This window comes from Lampetra planeri, chromosome 3, assembly GCF_965212315.1.
Source record: "Lampetra planeri chromosome 3, kcLamPlan1.2.h2, whole genome shotgun sequence".
Taxonomy (NCBI): domain Eukaryota; kingdom Metazoa; phylum Chordata; class Hyperoartia; order Petromyzontiformes; family Petromyzontidae; genus Lampetra; species Lampetra planeri.
In genome coordinates this window covers 7,043,147-7,063,892 of record NC_136109.1, presented here as the reverse complement: position 1 = coordinate 7,063,892, position 20,746 = coordinate 7,043,147, and the positions used below count along the sequence as shown (strand labels likewise).

Here is a 20,746-nt window from a genome sequence, read left to right as displayed (position 1 = left end):
TATTCCATATAACGAGAAATGTTACAAAATCAATGTTCAGGTGAGGAAATAATCATATATTTTTCACGTGTTTTTTACTACGTGAAGGCCACTTTTATCATCGTCAAACTCTTGCGGAATATCTTCACTCTATTGCCCACTGTGTAACATGTTGCTAGCATTCAGACGCTGTCTCACCGACAGACCTGGTCTTCACCTGAGGACGTCTGCTGGCGTGGCCGAAACGTCGTGAGAATTATTTTATTATGTTTTTTTTATTTTATTACTTCCCTTCTACGTGACTTTACCGAACGAACCAAGAAGATGAATTCCTGCAGTCACGAAAGCTTTAAATCGAAATTTAAATCGAAAAATGTTGCTAGTAGTTGATACAGTTGTGGAATGGGGCTTCTCTTCAGTAAGGCATATCCTGGTCTGCCTGGCGATTTTTTCCCGGTGTTCCTGGCTGTGCGAGCTGTTCTCTGTGAGGTGAAGTCATCCATTCGCCCAATGGGCTTTCCCCCAGGTCCGAGAGCACTCCCCCTCGTGGGAAATATATCTATATTCAGTCAAAAGAAACTGCATGTTGTAATGCAGCAGTTGGCTGCGGAATATGGGAGTGTGTGCAGCATAATGTTGGGCAAGATTCCAATTGTGCTGGTAAGTGGCTACCAGGCAGTCAAGGAGGTTTTGGTGCATCAAGGTCATGACTTTGCTGGCCGGCCATTTACTCCTTTCACCACAAAAATCACAAAACAACTCGGGCCTCATCACCGCTCCATATGGTGATGCTTGGAAGCAGCATCGCAGGTTTACTCTGTCGACATTGCGCAGTTTTGGTTTTGGCAAGGCGTCCATAGAAGATCGAATCTTGACAGAAATATGTTACCTAATTGAAATATTCCGGCAAGAAGCGTCATCATTTGACCCTCATTTTAACTTAAACAATGCTATGGGCAACATAATTTGTTCCCTAGTGACTGGAACCCGCTTTGAATACAATGACAAGCAGTTCCAATCTTTGTTGCACCTCCTAGAGGAAAACCTACAACTACAAGCAGGACCAGTGGGAGCACTATGTAACATATTTCCTTTTTTATGGACCTGCCTGGACCGCAACAGAGAATATTCAAAAACATGGCAAGGATTCATAATTTGTATTGAGGACATAATATCCAAACATTACACAAGACGGAATACACAAAACCCCAGGGATTTGATTGACACCTACCTGACCCAGTTTGAGAATGACAAGGACAATCCCAACAGCAGCTTCTCAGAAGAGAATCTCATCATGTTGATATTAGACCTTTTTGTTGCTGGCACAGAGACCACTTCCACCACGTTACGCTGGGGCCTGCTCTTTATGATGATATACCCTGACATTCAAGCCCGTTGCCACGAGGAGATTGACAGGGTTGTTGGATTAAAGTGGCTGCCACACATGGAGGACAGACACAACCTGCCATACGTAGATGCCGTTATCCATGAGATACAGCGATTTGGCAATGTTGTTCCACTTGGTGTGGGGCACACAACCACCAAGGATGTAGTGTTCCAGGAATACTTTATTCCAAAGAACACACTGGTAATGTTAAACTTGATGTCTGTTCTCAATGATGAAAGCCAGTGGAAAACGCCACACAAATTCAATCCTGACAACTTCCTAGATATAAATGGTCAGTTTGTCAAGCCAGACGCATTCCTACCATTCTCTGCTGGCCCCCGTATATGTTTGGGAGAACATCTGGCCAAAGTGGAGCTTTTTATTTCCTTCACATCGCTGCTGCAGCATTTGAGAATTATTGGCCTGACACTGTCTCATCACCTTCCCTGGAGTCTATTTCCCAGGCTACACCAGCTCCCCAGCCATACAAACTAAGCCTTCCTTTGCGCAACTAAATACAGTCATGTATGTATTGGCCCTTGTTGGTAACATTCCATAGCTGGGTTCATTAATTGAAGGCCTCCCTATGCCATGTCTGTCATGCGGGTTTGACCATGCATCATCGTACTTTGTTGGCAGCAGAGGACTATGCAGAAAAATGTATTGTTGTCGTGTACTTAAATGCTCCAATAGAAATGTTCCCCACCTTTACCAACCTGGACTCACCAGAAATACGGTCATATCATCTCCTTAACCCGCAGAATGTGTGGAGGCCCTCATTTAGGTATTAGAGATATATATTAGTTGTATATTGTTCATGTACAGCATAACATAAAAGGATGCACACTACCAGTTGTTGGACCATATCTTGCAATGGATGTATAGAAACATTGCTTGCATGTTTAAACAAAATATAATTTACTATTTTCTAAATAGATGTAAAAAAATATTGTCCTATATATAATATGAGTAGTTCAATAGGAGAACACAAGTGGTCCTGCATGGAATACTTAAAGTTGTATGGAATAGTAAAAATTATCTACATGGCTGGAGATGAGACAATATTACACCATTAATAGGATTGAAAAAAGGCATGAGTTGATAGTGTCAGGGCCCACCCTCTCATCCCCCATGGTACTCATCACTGATGCTTCGGCATCAGGGAGCACGCCTCTAGCGTGGGGGCTGTCATGGCATGTCCCCGTTCCTACATGCTTCCAGCCAGCTGCGCCTGCATTCTCGCCAGGATCGGAGCATCGGCATTCTTATAAAAGTGTTTTCGTGTTACCACACACATGCTATGACTAATTGATTTAAAAATACTCACACATGAGCTCTCACACATACGCACACCACAAATGCACAATACAGGCAGACCTCAAATAGCACGACCCTGGATAAGGTTGATTCGTTATAGCACTCATTGCCCTGGAAAATATTTTTTCAAAAAAATCTAGGAACATGCAGCAGTGGTGGCCGAGGAAACGTACCCACCCCCATAATTGGCTCAGCCAATACACTCGAAGCCAACTAGACCCCACCTCCAGAAATTCGATTACATTTAAAATCGATGTTTTCTCTCTCAATGTTATTACAGTACATTTAACCAGGTGAGAACTCAAATGACCAGGGTATAGTCTGGGGCTCCATCTAAAAGAAACATTCACCACAGACATTTTGACTGAAGGCATCACGAATATAACAGAGGTTCTGGAGCTCTTCTCTGAGAATGACCATGATTTGGAGCGCAGCAGCTCCTACAACCTCGTCTCCCACTACTGCCTTGGAGGAAGAGTACAGTAGAATTCACTCATGTGTACGGTATATAACTGATGTTAGAACCAACATTTATTTATTTATTCATGAAATAATGTTTGCCGTCATTATTATTAGCGCTGTTACCAATACCTGAATGAAGCCCTCATATATTGCTCATACGAAAGAAATAACGCTGTCAGGAATGCTTCCCTATATATATGCAATGGTATAATGACCCCTTTTAGTTATTATTCGATTAGCGCTCACTTTTCTAGGAGCGCTAAGTGAGGTACTTAGCACTTATGATATTCTCATCAAAGTCACATGGCCTTCAACATGTTCTTACGAACATGCACGAGTCTAGACAATGTGCAGCTTTTGTGAGTTTACTTGGGCGAAACAAAACCCGGCTAGGGCGGAGCCAAGCCACGCCGAGGGGAATATAAGCAGCGGAGAGCAAGAGCTGCCGGTTCTGGGATTGAACTCGTCTCATTGTCACTGTCGTCGTCGCTGTCGTCATCGCCGCCCTCGTCGCTGCTGCCTTTGCCCGATCATCGCGCGGCCGGACAGTAGTTGGCTGTCCCGTTAGACGCCGTCGGTACAACGCGGACAGGGTCGTGTCTGGGACGCATCGTGCGTCAGCGGAGTCGTGTGTGGGAGAGAGAAGGGGCCCGAGTAGTGGCGTGAACTCAGCAACAACAATAAAAGGGCAGAGCGGTGCCTCCTAGGACCACCTTGTCTCCGGCTGACTGTGTGTCGAACGCACGCCACCCACACGCACAGTATAGCACGCCAGTGTGTTGGAGAGTAAAAATATACACGTTGTTTACCATATAAATAACCCAATCAGTAATGGATACCCGTTGTAATTTATATGCATTAATTAATCCCCCCCTCCTTTCGCACATGAAGGTCTCACTAGTGATGTCATCACATCTATCCCTCTATTTAAGGAACGAAACAGGAGGATTTCTCCACAAATCTGGCTGTTTGCCTGATGATGCTAGTTGTAATTACTTGCAAAATGTCATACTCAGATTGTAAATGTTGTGGATTTGCTCTCCAACACACCGGTGTGCTGTACTAGTAACCAATTGGCTGTGTAGGGTGGTGGCGGGTTTAACGACACATTTATATTTATGTGATCTATCCTAAAAAACCTCTTATGGAGGAAATATGGAGTTATCCTGGCAAGGCAGGGTATTACACCTCGACGCCCAAGGAAAGGGAGTTTCACATTTGTCTGATCCACCAACCCACGTCGCTACAGTGCTGGATTACAGGCGTGTACTACCACTGCCTGGCTGACCACTGTTTTCTGTTGTAGTACTTAATTTTCACGTGATGAAACTATACAATAAACTTTTTAAATGGCCATGTCCTTGTACCAAGGGTATGCATTTTCATAAACCTAAACAATATTTAATTATCCTTTTTTTTTGTACGCCTTTTGGCGTCATCTGGTCTAACACCGTTTTGAGACTCAGCTCAAAGACAGCTGTCTCTGGTGTGGACCAATCAGTTTAAAAGACAATGCATATATTATCAGAGTATAATCTTTGGTTCTTTCGGTAAAGTCACGTAGGTATAAAATAAAATAAATCACGACGTTTCGGGCGCAACACAAGCGTCCATCATCAGGTGAGAAAGCATGGTTTGTTGCTGAGGCAGACTGTTTTAAAAGGTTTGATATGGATGTAGCTCAAGGGTTATAAAGCAGTGGCCGGGGCTAGTGATGTTAATGTGAGAAATTAGCATGTAACTGTAAGATAGGAGAGCGACCTCCTAAGACGAGGGCACGGAAGTGACTATGTTAATGTCAGGGATTAGCATGATGTTAATGTGAGAAATTAGAGGGCATGGAAGTGCCTATGTTAATGTGAGAGATTAGCATGATGTTAATGTGAGAATTTAGAGGGCACGGAAGTGGCTATGTTAATGTGAGGGATTAGCATGATGTTAATGTGAGAAATTAGAGGGCACGGAAGTGGCTATGTTAATGTGAGGGATTAGCATGATATTAATGTGAGAAATTAGAGGGCACGGAAGTGGATATGTTAATGTGAGAGATTAGCGTGATGTCAAAGTGATGTAACTGTGGAAAAGAAGAAGAGCGGCCTCGACGAGGGAGTGTAAACCAACGGGTGTAATCCAAAGGGCCTGTGAGTATGAGAGTGCAATTCAAAACACATGTGAGCATGAGAGTGCAATCCAAAGGCATGAGAGTGCAATGCAATGGACATGTGAGCATGAGAGATCTAAGAGATAGGCATAGAGAGAGAGACACAGAGTCTAAATAACAGCTGACATAGGCAGGTTGGATGGAAACATCACAGTCGGTTAATACTTTACCCGGTTAATAACGTCCTTCCAATGATTGCTCAGTTTGTACCCATCCTCTCGGTTGAAGTTGTGTCTGTGTTTATATATCTGGATGTTTTCATGAACAAATCTTTGAAGGTAGCCGGTAGGTTTGCAGAGTACCTCCGTCTTGGAAAAAAAAAATATCAGAGTATGTTTTTTGTTTGTATTCTGACCACAAGTATTCTGGTTAATGCAGACATGATTCCTTGTAAAAGGTTTCAGTTTGGTGTTTTAACATCTTAACACGTTTTGTTGCTAGAAAAAAGGGGAAAACCTATACTCATATCCTTTATTGTGATGCATATTCACAAAAAAATGATGTTAAAGTTTCGTTGAAACTGACTAGTTCAACTATGTATGCAATAATATTAAATTAATGTGCGCATAATTAATACAATCGTTTTCATCATATTTACTTGACTGGTTTGATTAATCAATGTATTAATTTAAGTGGTTCCAAATAAAAGGTTTAAAAGTAGAGCAATTTCGACTTAAAACTTTCGTGACTGCAGGAATTCATATTCTTGGTTCTTTCGGTAAAGTCACGTAGATAGAATAAAAAAATACAATTAAAGAAAAATTGCTGTGGTTTCCCACCTGATGGTTGTGTTGCAATCAAAACGTCGTGATTTATTTTATACCTACGTGACTTGACCGAAAGAACCAAAGAGTATGGACCCCTGCAGTCACGAAAACTTCAAATCTAGAATATTATTAAAAAAATGTTTTTATCTACGTGACCTTACCGAAAAAACCAAGAATATAATAGAGCAATTTCAACATTATAGCTGCTTCTTAGTCTGAAGCTCCACTGTCATAAAACAATTATTGGACAGGCACTCTTCATTGTAGCAGACAAGACAAAAATATAGGCACTAAGTTAGAAACTGTATTTTACAATGTGGTGAAGTGCAGTTTAGAAACACTCAATTTTGGAGAAGCATTTGCTAAACTAAACCGTTTTATTTTCCAGGTAGATCCCACAAAGATATTATCTCTTTTTCAGAGGCGACATGGTCAAACATGGATAACTTATAGAAATTGCTTATGTGTGGGAATTTTCGAAGCCAAATAATCTAGACACAGCATTGGTGCATCATTTATAAATGCTTGGGCACCCCAGGTGCAGTCATGTTCTCGGCACATGGAGGAGATGTAAATCGGCAGATCGAAGAGGTGATAGTGCCTACAGGTGTATCAGCTATTGAGTGTAAAGTGGTCCGAGGCCATTGAAGGCCTTGGATGTTATGAGCAATACTTTAAATTGGACCCGAAATGTTAGGAGGATGTTACATTGTGCCTTGCTGCACCTCCGTCGGTAGCGTGGGGAGAATGTTTCCCCCAAATTGACCTAGGGGAGACCCAGGACTGGCTCCGATATTTGTCATGGATGTTGGTTGTGGCCAGGAATAAAAAATGGTTAGTTGGGTTCATAGTGCACTACCACGTCAAAATAACGCTACATTGGCGGCCACGGAAGTGATGCAATCAAAGTGTACATGGATATGCATAATGGTGGGCTGGTCTGGGCTTTTGCCATGTAGATTGAAAGTGGGCTTGACTCAGGGTCAGATTTTTGAGAATTTGTGTTAAGATGGGGAGAGAATACAGGATATCATTGGTCTTAAATTTTCAGGCAGTCTGGTTACAGCCTGAATTATATAACGGAAGTCAAAATTAAACATTCATATATTCTAAAACATTGTAGGTCGTCTACCTTCATTATTAGTTGTCTCTAAATTGCCTGAATCATTTCAGATAATTTAACTAGTTTAGAGCGCAAACTACATTTGCTACAGCATACTTTATACATTCCTACTATGTTGGATGTAAAGTTGACTAATAGTGTAGTGTGGTTCAAGGAGGCTTGGACGACGTAGTCGGAGGCACACTTATTTATTCAACACAGTTGTATCTACAGGCCGAGATATACAACACTCGGAGGGGTATCGGCCCCTCCACCCATCTAACTGGGAGATCGACAACCTATGTTACAGCTAGCCTATTCCTAGGTCCTCCACTATCGGGCTAGGGGAGGCTAGCTAACCCAGCCCTGGTTAAGCTGGGATTACGGCACCCTGAGTTCCCAGACCGGCTCTTACAAGAGCATCGGCTCTGGGCTCTTGGGGCCACGCCACTGGCTGGCCTTGGTCGGTCCTGAGAAGGACAGCGATCCAAGGGAGTCCCAGGGCTTATCTAGCAGGTCTTCTTGCTTCTCTGGTTAAAGCTGAACACTCAACCCCGAGCCCTCTGGCTCACCGCCTTATATAGCAATTCCCCCCTGAGGGGTGGGGCCGTGGGGGATCCCAGCGCCGTATTAGCCCCCCAGGCTAAACGGCGCGGACGTCGATGTAAGCACCTGCTCGCGTACAGACATAGCCACGCCCAGTGTGTTTGTTTCCCATCCGTATCAACTCTATAACACCCCCTCCGTAACACCTCTACATCACCCCCCCCCTGTACAGCCCGCAGCCGTACCAGCTGCAACAAAATCACACTAAAGATGCATGCCCCCCAAATCCGTGTGTGCCTCACGAAACTTTCAACAATAACAATAACAACAACAACAAAAACAACCCGACGCACCCCCCCCGAATAAATACCCCATCCCGTAAAACCAACATATATACAAGTACCCAGGACGCCCCCCCGCAAGGGCCCCCCAACGGCCGACCTCACAAAAGTCTGCGCGTTTTGGCGCGCGTTCTTGCGGCGGGCCCATCACAAGGGGCAGCCTCGGCTTGCCCAGTGGCGGGTGTCAACAGTCCGGGTGTGAGAGTGTCTGGCTTCGCTGCTGAGCGACCCCCGACCTCCCCTGAAGGGGTTGGCGGTCGTGAGCACGTCACTCCTGGTGCACCTGGAGGTGGAACAGTCGGTGTCAAGTCAGGCGAAAGCAGCGAAGTCGGACTCCAGGAGTCGGTGGACCCCTCACATGTTTGGCCACGCGTGTGTGAAGTAGGAACATGGGCCGCAACGAACGGTTTCAATCTGGAGGGGTGCACGAACCACCGACGCTTCCCCCATTTGACACGCACACATTGTGGCCGCAAAACCTGCACCACTTCCACGAGCCCCCACCACGGCCGCACCAGCTTAGACGAGGTCGCCAGTGGTACTTGGAGACAGTGCAACCACGCCTTGTCACCCGGTTTCCACTGAAGCACATGCGCCCGACCCAGCTTGAGCCTCTCATTAGCCTTCTGGCGGAGTTCTGAATTCTGCATGGCCGCCTCCCGTGCCCCTGTCAATTTAGCGATGTTGAATTTAACATGTTCGGTCAATTTAGATTTACCATGCGGCGTGGAGATCTGCAGCTGAGTCGGAACAGGTGGGTTAGGCTCGCGGCCGTACATTAGGAAGAAGGGCGAAAATCCGGTCGCCGCATGGGGAGCCATCCTGTATGCCGCCAAAACCCCCGGAATCTGAAGGTCCCAATCGGTCTGGGATTCGCAGACCTGTTGGGACAGCATGGACGTGATAGTCCGATGCAGACGCTCCACCATCCCGTCAGTTTGCGGATGATATGGGGAGGTACGAATCTTTTTCGTTCCCAGGAGCTCGCATACTTCGTGGAGAAGTTTTCCCGAAAAATTCTTACCCTGGTCGGTCAGCAGCCGCTCCGGAGCACCTTTGTCGAGGACGTAGCCCTGGACAAAGGCCTCCGCGATGGCTGCTGCCGACTGGTTGGCGAGGGGCCAGGCAATAGGCCATCGCGTAAAATATTCTACCCCGGTTAACAGGTATCTATTTCCCCTAGGTGTAGCGGGAAATGGGCCCAGAATATCCAATGCGACGAGCTCATTAACCCGGGAAACTGTGATAGACTGGTGGCTTCCTTTGCGTGCACTGAGTACATGAACCTCAAAGATCATCCACATCCCTTGCCATGCCCGGCCATGAAAAATCCAGCTGGAGCATGGCAAGGGTTTTGTGAGTGCCCAGGTGAAGGAGTCGTTCGTGCGCAGCCCACACCACTCTACCCCTCAATGCGGAAGGCACCACCAGCCGGTGTCGACGGGATTTCCCGTCCCAGTGCATCAAAAGACCCTGGACCAACCCCCACGAGTCGACATTTTCCCCCCCCCGCACAACTCCCCCGATACGACGGCGCAAAGCGAGGAGAGAGGTGTCCTCCATTTGGAGGCGTCCCCACTCCGCAACAGACAACCCCAGCAAGGAATCCCTCCCTTGTTGCTCAATAGGGCCCGCAGTCGAAGGCGTGTCAGCGGCGGCCGCAAGGACCGGATCAGATATCACATTCGGAGGCCTGCAACGCCCTGAACCCAGGAGGCATGCGCACTCGGAGGTGGTTGGTAACCGTGACAGAGCGTCTGCATTCGTGTGGCGAACGCCTTTACGATACGTAGTGTCAAAATCGAAATCCTGGAGAATCTCCAACCATCGAGACAATTGTCCCGATGGCTGTTGAACTCGCAAGGCGTACTGCAGTGCCGCATGATCTGTGCGGACAGTGAAATGACGACCGTACAGATATGGGCGATACTGTTGAATGAAGTTAACGATTGCCAATAGTTCCCGACGGGTAACACAGTATCTTTGTTCCGCCGGAGACAACACCCGACTGCCGTACGCTACCACACGTTCTACGCCGTCAACAACCTGCGAAAGCACGCCCCCAATGCCCGTGTTGCTTGCGTCCGTATCGAGCAAAAAGGGTTTCGTGAAGTCAGGATAATTCAATGGCGGAGCCCCCACTAGAGCGTCCCGGAGGGAGCGAAAAGCAGCCTCCTCCTCCTGTCCCCAGTGAAACCTGACCCCCTTCGATGTTAAGGCATGTAAGGGCTTTGCAATTGTCGCAAAATCAGCGACAAAGCGTCGGTAGTATAACGCGAATCCAACGAAACTCCTGACCTCCCCCACGGAGGTGGGAGTCGGCCAGGAGCTGACACATTGCGTTTTGGCGGGATCAGTAGCAATACCTGAGCGTCCGACAATGTGGCCCAAATACCGCACCGATTCGCGTAGCAAATGATATTTCTGGGGTTTGAATTTCAAATTAGCAGCCCGCATTTTGAGGAAAACCGCACGCAACCTCTGGAGGTGTTCATCGAATGTTTTACTGAAGACGATGACATCGTCTAAATAAATCAAACATGAATCCCATTGCAACCCAGCCAAGACCAATTCCATTAATCGCTGAAAAGTTGCCGGCGCTGAGTGGAGCCCCATCGGCAAGCGGTTAAATTGGAAAAGGCTGTGCGGCGTACGGAAAGCAGTTTTAGGTTTAGATTCGTCATCCAGAGGGAGCTGCCAGAATCCTGAAAGCAAATCCAATGTGGAGAAGAATCGCGCCCCTGCCAAGGCATCAAGCGATTCATCCATCCGAGGAAGCGGGTATGCGTCGGCTACAGAAATTTTGTTCAGCCGACGAAAATCGACACAAAAGCGCAATGAGCCGTCATGTTTTTTAACTAAGACAATCGGCGCACCCCAAGGGCTGGTAGAAGGGGATATAATATCGGCGGCTAACATGTCATCAACGGCCGATTTGACATGGTCCTTTCCGGCGGGACTCAACCGAAAAGGATTTTGGCATATTGGCACGCTGTCACCCGTGTCAATATGGTGTCGCAGCAGTTTAGTACAACCCAGATCGTATTTGTGTTGACTAAAAACGTCAGAAAACTCGCGCAGGAGGATTCGAAGCCTCTCACGCTGTGAGTCGGACAGGTCCGATGATCCCGCACAAAGCGCATCGAGCCACCCTTCATCACGGTCTGCATGTGGTTGCGACGGAGGAGCAGTGCTCACGTGACTAATGACGGGTTCCTCACAGGGTACCGGCGTCGCGTGCGCAAGCACGGTCCCTTGAGGAACCACAGTCGTACGCGATCCCACATTGAGGACCGCGATGAAAGGGTCCCCGTCCCCTTTCACAATGGTCTGGGCCGTTATTAAGTCAGGTCCGTTAACCCCGGCTCTAGATGGTCCCAACAGAACCCCCTGGTCCCCAATCCCCTTAGCAAATGGTCGACGCAGCCTAAGAGGCACGAGCATCTGAGCTCCCGGCGGTACGCGTACCGTCCTCGCAACCAGCGCCGGTACCGTCGCAAATGCCGTCCGACCCGTAGAGGGGGAGGGCAGGAACGTAACACGTCGGCCCGACGGGAGTTCAATGCAACCCTGGTCGACTAGGATACGAATCGGCATTTTGGTCAAGAAATCCGTCCCCAACAGGCACGGAACCGCCAGCGAGGAGGAGACCAATATCGGGCCGGAAAATTTGATGTCCCCAATACAAATTTGCGCGCGGATCTGTCCAATAATGCCCAGTGAGCCCCCGTTAGCAGCGTAGCATGGAACATCAACGGGGAGCAAGGGACGGCTTTGAACGGGGAGAATGTTATAAATCAATTCGAAAACAATAGTTGCCGATGCTCCCGTATCAACTAGGATCCGCACCTCAACCCCGTCAATATGCCCCACAACGACCGACGATCCCGACGACGCGGCAACAACGCGATGGGCCAACTCGGACCACTGGCCCGGTTGGAATGCACTCCCCACAGTGGCACGTTTCGGCGCGACGACAGGCAATTTACGACCCCCGTCCGTTGTGGTGCGTGAGTGTGTGACAGGTGTGTGCGTAGGCCAAACATGTGGGGTGCCACGACTCGCCGGAGTTTGCTGGTGAAGCTTGGGTAGAGGCGCGACGTCCTGCTGAGGCGTCGCCCCGCGCTGTCGAGGAGCCCGGCATCCTGAAGCCACATGGCCCCGGAGGCCACAATTGTAGCAGCGCGTGAGTGCTCCAGATGATATGGGCTGATCCTGGCGGCTCGGTCCGTCCCGAGCTGGTCGTACTCCGGATCTCCACTCCGTCGGGCGATCGACGGCGCAGATTTCTTCCGATGGGAGGGTGGTTGCAGCCACGGTATGGCTGGCCGCCGCCTTGCTGGCCTTGCGACGCTGGGACAGCAATTTCGCGTGGATGTGTCGCGCGGCCCGCAGGGAACACATCTCCGTGTCGTCTTGCGCCAAGACGACAATGTCCAACTCGTCCGCCAACAGCAGGATTTTCTCCGTCACCATGGCGTCCACCCCTTCCTCATCCATCCGCGGGAAAGCCGTTTTTGCCAGGGCCAGGAGAGCTGTACGGTACGCCAGGGGGGACTCCTTGGCGCCCCGCTGGCGATCGTAGAACAGCTGCCTGCAGTCCGAAGGTGGTCCATAGACTGCAGCCAGGAGTTGCAGCGCCATCTGCAGCGTGGCGCGCTTCGCTCTCGGTGCCGAGGTGAGGGTAGCGAGGGCATCACTGTCGAGCATCGCCGGCAGCGCGCGGAGTGCTTCGTCATCCGTCCATTGTGCCATCTCTTGGTGAGCGAGAAAGCGTCTTTGGAAGCCACCCCAGGTACCGTCTTCGCCCACGAACTCCTTGAGAGGTGGTAAGTGCTGTTGTAACGCGGCGACCGCAGTCGAGGATCGCTCTCTGTCGTTCCCGTCACTCCGTACGGTTTTGGCGGGAAGGGCGTGTGGCATCGGCGGTCTCTCTGTTGGTGACGCGCTGGCCGCTCCTGACGACGTGGCGGCTTCTGTTTGCCGAACGTCGGTCACGTGACGTAGCCCGGCCCCGCCCTCAGCATTCACTGTACCCATGGCGGAAAATTCGAATTCGGGCCCCGTGGAAATGGCGGGAACCGGCGCTGCATGTCGGCTGTCATCGCTCCGTGCAGCTCCTCCAGCCCCAGTCGAGTAATTTCTTCCAATGTGGCGGCTGCTGCGTAAAGTAGTTCCGCCAGTCGTGAATGAGCCAGCCGCAGTCCGTCAGCCGACGGCCCCCATCCGTCCTGACGTTGCGGTGTGGGTGGACTTGGCCCTGGCTGCTCGGAGTCGCCTTCAGCCATCTCGGGCTCAAAGTCGGCCGTGGTTTCCTCCGCCCCCGGTTCCCTGGTACGAGCCGTTCGTCTCGTGTCCATCCTTTTAGAAGACCACTTCTGACGCCAGATGTAGTGTGGTTCAAGGAGGCTTGGACGACGTAGTCGGAGGCACACTTATTTATTCAACACAGTTGTATCTACAGGCCGAAATATACAACACTCGGAGGGGTATCGGCCCCTCCACCCGTCTAACTGGGAGATCGACAACCTATGTTACAGCTAGCCTATTTCTAGGTCCTCCACTATCAGGCTAGGGGAGGCTAGCTAACCCAGCCCTGGTTAAGCTGGGATTACGGCACCCAGAGTTCCCAGACCGGCTCTTACAAGAGCATCGGCTCTGGGCTCTTGGGGCCACGCCACTGGCTGGCCTTGGTCGGTCCTGAGAAGGACAGCGATCCAAGGGAGTCCCAGGGCTTATCTAGCAGGTCTTCTTGCTTCTCTGGTTAAAGCTGAACACTCAACCCCGAGCCCTCTGGCTCACCGCCTTATATAGCAATTCCCCCCTGAGGGGTGGGGCCGTGGGGGATCCCAGCGCCGTATTAGCCCCCCAGGCTAAACGGCGCGGACGTCGATGTAAGCACCTGCTCGCGTACAGACATAGCCACGCCCAGTGTGTTTGTTTCCCATCCGTATCAACTCTATAACACCCCCTCCGTAACACCTCTACAATAGTGTAAGAATATCATCTACTTCTAATGGTAAACTATCAAGTTTACATATTTACCAACCAACCTTCATTGTTATTTGAAAATGTTAGAATACACTGGTCTGTACATGGCTGCAAAGGCTGTTACGTTGTTTTTAAATTGACAAATCTACTCAAATATGGTTATAATATGCATTGCGCAGTGTGCAAAGCCACCTCTGTTTCATTAGCACTAGTGTTGGCCACACCACTGCAGTAGCTAGCATGTTGTTTTTGAATGAGTCATCTCGAAAGAGTCAAAAGGTCCAATGACTATTCATACCTGAAGCACAGCAAAGCAAAAAAACAAGACAATAAAAATGTGACCTACAATTAGAAAGTCGTTGGATTATCCAATCGACCTCATGAGTTCGGGGAGAATTGTGGCACAGTGGTTAATGCACTGCACTGTGAACGTGACGACAGGCCTTTGATTGTGAACCATTACTCATATCAGTGGGGAAAGTGATATCTGAACCGGTCCCAGACCCTTGCATACATCAACAGTGATTTACTGAGTGGTGATTTCTAGCTAACAGCAGTGCACTGAGATTACAGATTTTTTTTTTACGATGCGCCTTTGAACAGTCTAAAGTGCAAATATACAGTGGGCAGGCCAAACGGTTGTCACTTTAAGGAAATCCAGACAGTACCTTGCAAGTTGGGCACCGTCTGCGTTGAAACAATTGCATATGACAGAGGTAAGGTACATTGGCGAGGCGTGGAGGTACCAGTGGCTACCTTTTGCGAGTGTGAGCAGAACTTGTTTGTTACCATACGTTACCTCGTTGATCAGTGCAAGTTATCTTCTTGGTTCTTTCGGTAAAGTCACGTAGTAATTACAATACTCTCGGAACTATTATAGCAGGTAACCAAGAAGATGAATCCCTGCAGTCACGAAAGCTTTAAATCAAAATTCAGTGCAAGTTAGTGGAATTACCTACCTGATGGAAAATGGGTAATATTCTTATAGCGGGGCGAGTCTATCCATGACAATCACTGTTGTAGCCCCCACAAAGTTGTAAATACTTTATCGACACCAGGGGAAAATTAGTCGAGTCAACCTCCAGCAAGGATATGAACTCGCAACATTCTGATTGTGAGCCGCACAATTAGACGTTTACTCAAATCTAGAATAAGACTTTTACCTGCTATAATAGTTCCGAGAGTATTGTAATTACTATAATACCAGCTTCTATATCAAATACAAAACTACAATAATGCATTAATAATACCAATAACTGTTTAACACGTAGGCTTTCGCAACCAATATCATCCATAATAGAGGTTTTTGGGTTAGATCACGTAAGTGTGTCGTTAAAACCCGCCACCACCCGACACAGCCAACTAGTAAGGGTTGTCACTTAAACAGAACATGCCAATTCGTCACTAGTACAGCACACCGGTGTGTTGGAGAGCCACGCCACAACATTTACAATCTGAGTACGACGTTTCGCCAGTAATTACAACTAGCTTCATCAGGCTACATCCAGATTTGTGGAGAAGTCTTACTGTTTCGTTCCTTATATAGAGGCGATGATGTGGTGACCACTCTTCTGTGCTCTTGCACAATGTGGGGGGGGGGGGGGGTTAATGAGGCAACGCACATTATGCATGTACATTATGCGAGCCATTTTAACAAGTCCTTCCTGTCTATTGTGTTAGGGATTACCAACGTCAATCACTATTGAAGTACACTGCCCTTTGTAAGCATGCATTTAAATATTTTTTTTATTTTATGATTCACTTCCACGCAGCACTAAGGCGGTAGCTATTCGAAAGGTTAAAGTTATTTTTATTTGATAATAGGTTTTTTCCTCTTTTTTCTGGCAACAAAACAGGTGTTAAGATTTTTAAACACCAAACTCTCTGCATTAATCACAATGCTTGTGGTCAAAATGCAAAAAAAACACTCTGATAATATATGTATTGTCCTTGAAACGGATTGATCCATACCAGAGACAGCTTTCTTTCGAGCCTCGTCTCAAACGGTGTTAGACCAGAGGACGCCAAAAGGCATACTATTATCAGAGTATGTTTTTTTTTCTAGATTTGAAGCTTTCGTGACTGCAAGGATTCATATTCTTAGGTTTTTTCGGTAAAGTCACGTAGGTAAAAATTTAAAATTAATAAAAGTAAAATAAAATAAAAATCACGACGTTTCGGAGGCAACACAAGCTTCCGTCTTCAGGTGGAACCGTCACAGCCACGACAGCTGTATCAAGTAAATGAGAGATTACAAGAGCTACCACTCCGTATATATAATGGTTGAAGAAGGGAAGGGCCAAGTACTGCACACTTTTTATTAATTTGGTAAGGTGAGGCTTAAGACTAAGAATAGACTGCATAACAAAAGACTGAGCCTTTGTTATGGAGAGGTGCGGTTTGTGACTATGCCTAGCCTACATAACAAAAGTGTAAAAAAATAAAAAACTAAACCTGGTAAAACAAAACTGGCTGTCTATCAATAACCTGTAATAGTTGTCTGTCAAATAAGATGGTCCAAATAAGTGTAGTTAAATATTTTTTGCATGGTTAATCACATCTTTCCAATGATTACTCAGTTTGTAATTTTAATTTTTTACCTACGTGACTTTACCGAAAAAACCTAAGAATATAGTATGTTTTTTGTTTGTATTCTGACCACAAGCATTGTGGTTAATGCAGATATGATTCCTCGTGAAAGGTTTCAGTTTGGTGTTTTAACATCTTAACAGCTGTTTTCTTGCCAGAAAAAAGGAGAAAAACCTGTTATCATATTTTGGTACTGGCAAAGGAGATCCCATGATGTAGATTATTTTCATTTCTTTCAATTTCGATAGATTATCTCATTAGTCTTGGCCAGTAGTAGCTAGTTTTGCACAAAACTTCAACATTATCAAAATCAATTGAGTGTCCGTGTTGGCACGCGTGTTCTGCTACTGCTGACAGTTGTATTTGGGATAATGTAATATTTCTCAGATATTCTTTCAGTCTTGTGCTAAACAGTCGTCTTCTTTGCCCAACATAACATTTACCACACGTGCAGTTAATCCTGTACACGCCTTCTGTTGATAGCTTCGGTAATACATCTTTTGTAGCAGATATTAATTTCTGTATTTTATGTACTGTGCCAAATCTGCCTCGGATGTTTTCTTTTTCCAAACATCTGGCTAGTTGATCAGTTACTCTCACAATGTACACCATCACTCCGCACAGAAATCTGCTCTTATCAAGATGCTCATTCATCGAGCTAAGAAAGTGTCAGATGGTGACAGTCTGAGAAATGAAATTCAACATGTTAAAGAAGCGCTGCAAATGCACGGTTACAATGATGCACACATCAACAGGGCATTGAATACCAAAACCAAATCAAATAACAAGAGCATTGAAACTGCCCAAGTAATTAAATCGATCCAAATACCGTACATCATGAGACCCCCTTTGCCAGTAGCAAGATATAGTAATAGTTTTTTTACCCTTTTAACTGGCAACAAAACTGACACCTTTATACAAGGGATCATGTTTGCATTAACCACAACACTTGCGGTCAAAATGCAAACAAAAAGACAACTCTGATAATGAATGCACTGTTCTTGAAATTGATTGGTCCACACCCGAGACAGCTTTTCTTAGAGCCTTGTCTCACTTGGTGTATAAAGGTGTCAGTATTGTTGCCAGTTAAAAGGGTTAAAAACTATTACTATATTTTGCTACTGGCAAAGGAGGTCTCATGATGTACGGTATTTTGATCGTTTTAATTACTTGGGCAGTTTCAATGCTCTTGTTATTTGATTTGGTTTTGGTATTCAATGCCCTGTTGATGTGTGCATCATTGTAACCGTTCATTTGCAGCGCTTCTTTAACATGTTGAATTTCATTTCTCAGACTGTCACCATCTGACACTTTCTTAGCTCGATGAATGAGCGTCTTGATAAGAGCAGATTTCTGTGCGGGGTGATGGTGTGACTCTGCATTCAGATAGGTATCAGTATGCGTTTTCTTTTGGTAAACAGTGTTATTTTACCATTTCGACCCCGTCCGAGCAGAATATCGAGAAATGTTAGAGTTCTGTCAGCTTCCACTTCCATGGTGAACTGGATGGCTGGGTTTTGCGAGTTGAGATGATTTAGAAATGCGTTCAGTGTATCTTTGCCGTGTGGCCAGACCACCAATGATGTCACCCACATATCTAAACCAAGCAGATGGTTTTAGTGTGCTTGAAGTTATTGCTTTTGTTTCAAAATCTTCCATGTACAAATTCGATATCACAGGAGTCAAAGGAAAGCCCATTGCTGCTCCTTACATTTGTTTATATGAGTCACCTTGCCACAAGAAGTGTTCTTTAGACAGTGTTCAGCTAGTCTTGCGATATCTTTGGCTAAACCTTGGTTCGTTACCAGAGTGTCGAGTAATTTAATTGACTCGTTGACCGGAACCCTCGTAAACAGAGAGGTCACATCAAAACTTACGAGCATATCATTAGGGTTAAGCTTAATATCTTTAATTATATTAACGAGATGTTCAGAGTTTTTGATTAACGAAGAGGTCCTACCTATGTAGGGCTGTATTGGTTTTGTTACGTATTGTGCTAATTTGTATGTGGCAGAGCCTATTGTATTAACTATGGGTCTTATTGGTACATCAGGTTTGTGAATCAAAACCACCAAGACTATATAGGCTACCAAAAATTAACAAACTTGATGTCACATTAAGACCCATAGTTAGTACAATAGGCTCTGCCACGTACAAAATAGCACAACACGTAACAAAATAAATACAGCCCTACATCGGTAGGACCTCGTTGTTCATCAACAACTCTGAACATCTCGTAAAAGTTAGTGTGCGCGTGCACACGCTCGTGTGTGTGGAGCGGTAATGCAATGGTTAGCGTGCTGTGCTACGAACTAGGTAACCCAAGTTCGATTCCTTATCACGATCAATACCAGTGACGATTACCTAAATGGGTACTGGGCCTTCCCTAGGTCGACTCAGCCTCAAATGAGTACCTGGTTTTGTGTGTAAATATCACTACTGGGGAGTCAAAGGGCGTGGTGCTGGAAATGCACCCCCTCGTGTGCCGTGTCAGTCTTCATTGGTGCTACTCGCTAACAGCACTTGTCCCAACAGTCTGTTAAGGCTATACGGACAGGAATCGTCATTGTTGTGTGTGTGTCCGTGCTCGAGCGTGCCACCGTGTGTGTGCACAATATGGGGGTCTCATTACGCCTTTTCCGACAAGCAAGCCAACATCAGGACTCAAATGGAAATAAAACTATTTTTTTCTTCATTTCATGTTACTTTACTTTATTCTAGAAGTTTTCGTGAATGCAAGGATCCATACTCTTTGTTTCATTCGGTAAAGTCTCGTAGGTAAAAAATTAAATAAAATAAATAAAAATAAGAGATACAATAGAAAAAAGTAAATTAAATCACGACGTTTCGATTGCAACACAAGCAATCATCATCAGGTGTGAAAATCACTGCTAGAATTTTTTTTACTAAAGTGGGAGAAATGCCGAGGCTAAGGAGTGTATATAAGTGTGGACGTCAGGGACTGGGACGTGAGACTGTGAAGCCATGTTACATAGGGGTAGTTACGTTTACACCAATTATAGAACCCGTCCCGTAAGGGAAGTGTTAATAAAAGACTCGCCTCAACTCACGTGGTGTGTATGTCTTTATTGAAGCACTACACATGCAAATGCACAGTATTTCTTCTCATTGATGAGTTAAACACGTTCCTTCGGAGTGGGCTGGTAGGAACTTGGTTGGACAGCACATTCGTGCGATCCGTGTCACGCGGCGCAAGCTGCGTGGGGCAGTGCGTCACGTGGTGTTGAGCCCGCCCGAAGCACTTTATGAATTACAAATCGAGGGCGTGGCTATGCACGACAGACAGACAAATAATCCCTGGTGGGCAGTGTGGAACTGTTGTTCCTACCTATATAAGAGGATATGTATTTGATGAAACGTATGTTATGCACAAAAAGCGGATCAATTCCACACGCATCATTTGAATTTGGAATTATTATCTAAATGTAAATTTTATGCCAAAAATTTGCTCCCTTTGACCCCATGTGAGGATCGAACTTCACGACATTCAGATCATGAGACTGACGCGCCACACTGTGGTCATGACGCTGAAACTAAGGCACTACCGACTACTCTAATGAGGCTGATGTTTGATCAGTTTTGTTCTAATTGCGATATCTCAAATATTGGGATTCAATTGGAAGGTATAAAGAGGCACAACAATAAGATAGGTAGTTAATGCCATGTATTTTATGTACAAAAAGCATATCAATTCCTAACGCATAATTTGAAGTTGGAATTAATATCTAAATGTACATTTTATGCCAAGAAAAAAATACTTTGCCCCATGTGAGGATCGAACTCACGATCTTCAGATTATGAGACTGACGCGCTACCTTCTGCGCTTATGAGGCTGATATTTTATAAGTTTTGTTCTAATTGGAATATCTCAAATATTGACATTCAATTGGAAGGTATAAAGAGGCACAACAAACACGTTCCTTCGGAGTGGGCTGGAAGAAACTTGGTTGGACAGCGCATTCCTGCGATCCGTGTCACGCGGCGAAAGCTGCGTGGGCGGTGCGTCATGTGGTGCTGAGCCCTCCCGAAGCGCTCTTTGAATTACAAATCGAGGGCGTGGCTATGCACGACAGACAGACAAAT

General features: G+C 46.3%; 1 non-coding gene and 2 pseudogenes across 6 annotated transcripts in view; 2 read left to right on the top strand and 1 right to left on the bottom strand.

Moving 5' to 3' along the window:
- On the top strand, positions 1–11,859 carry LOC144737336 (cytochrome P450 2J2 pseudogene; annotated as a pseudogene).
- LOC144737285 (cytochrome P450 2C20 pseudogene) overlaps positions 1–20,746 on the top strand; it is a 37,816-nt pseudogene that overhangs the window by 7,705 nt on the left and 9,365 nt on the right. The window contains exon 1 of one of the 5 annotated variants that reach the window (XR_013588936.1): positions 11,956–14,769. The exons of the other annotated variants lie outside the window; for them this stretch is intronic. The product of XR_013588936.1 is annotated as a cytochrome P450 2C20 pseudogene, transcript variant X5 (transcript). Of the gene's footprint in view, positions 1–11,955; positions 14,770–20,746 lie in introns of those variants that run through there. 5 annotated transcript variants of the gene reach the window in all.
- On the bottom strand, positions 20,424–20,496 carry TRNAM-CAU (transfer RNA methionine (anticodon CAU)). The gene has a single exon. It is a non-coding gene; the product is annotated as a tRNA-Met (tRNA).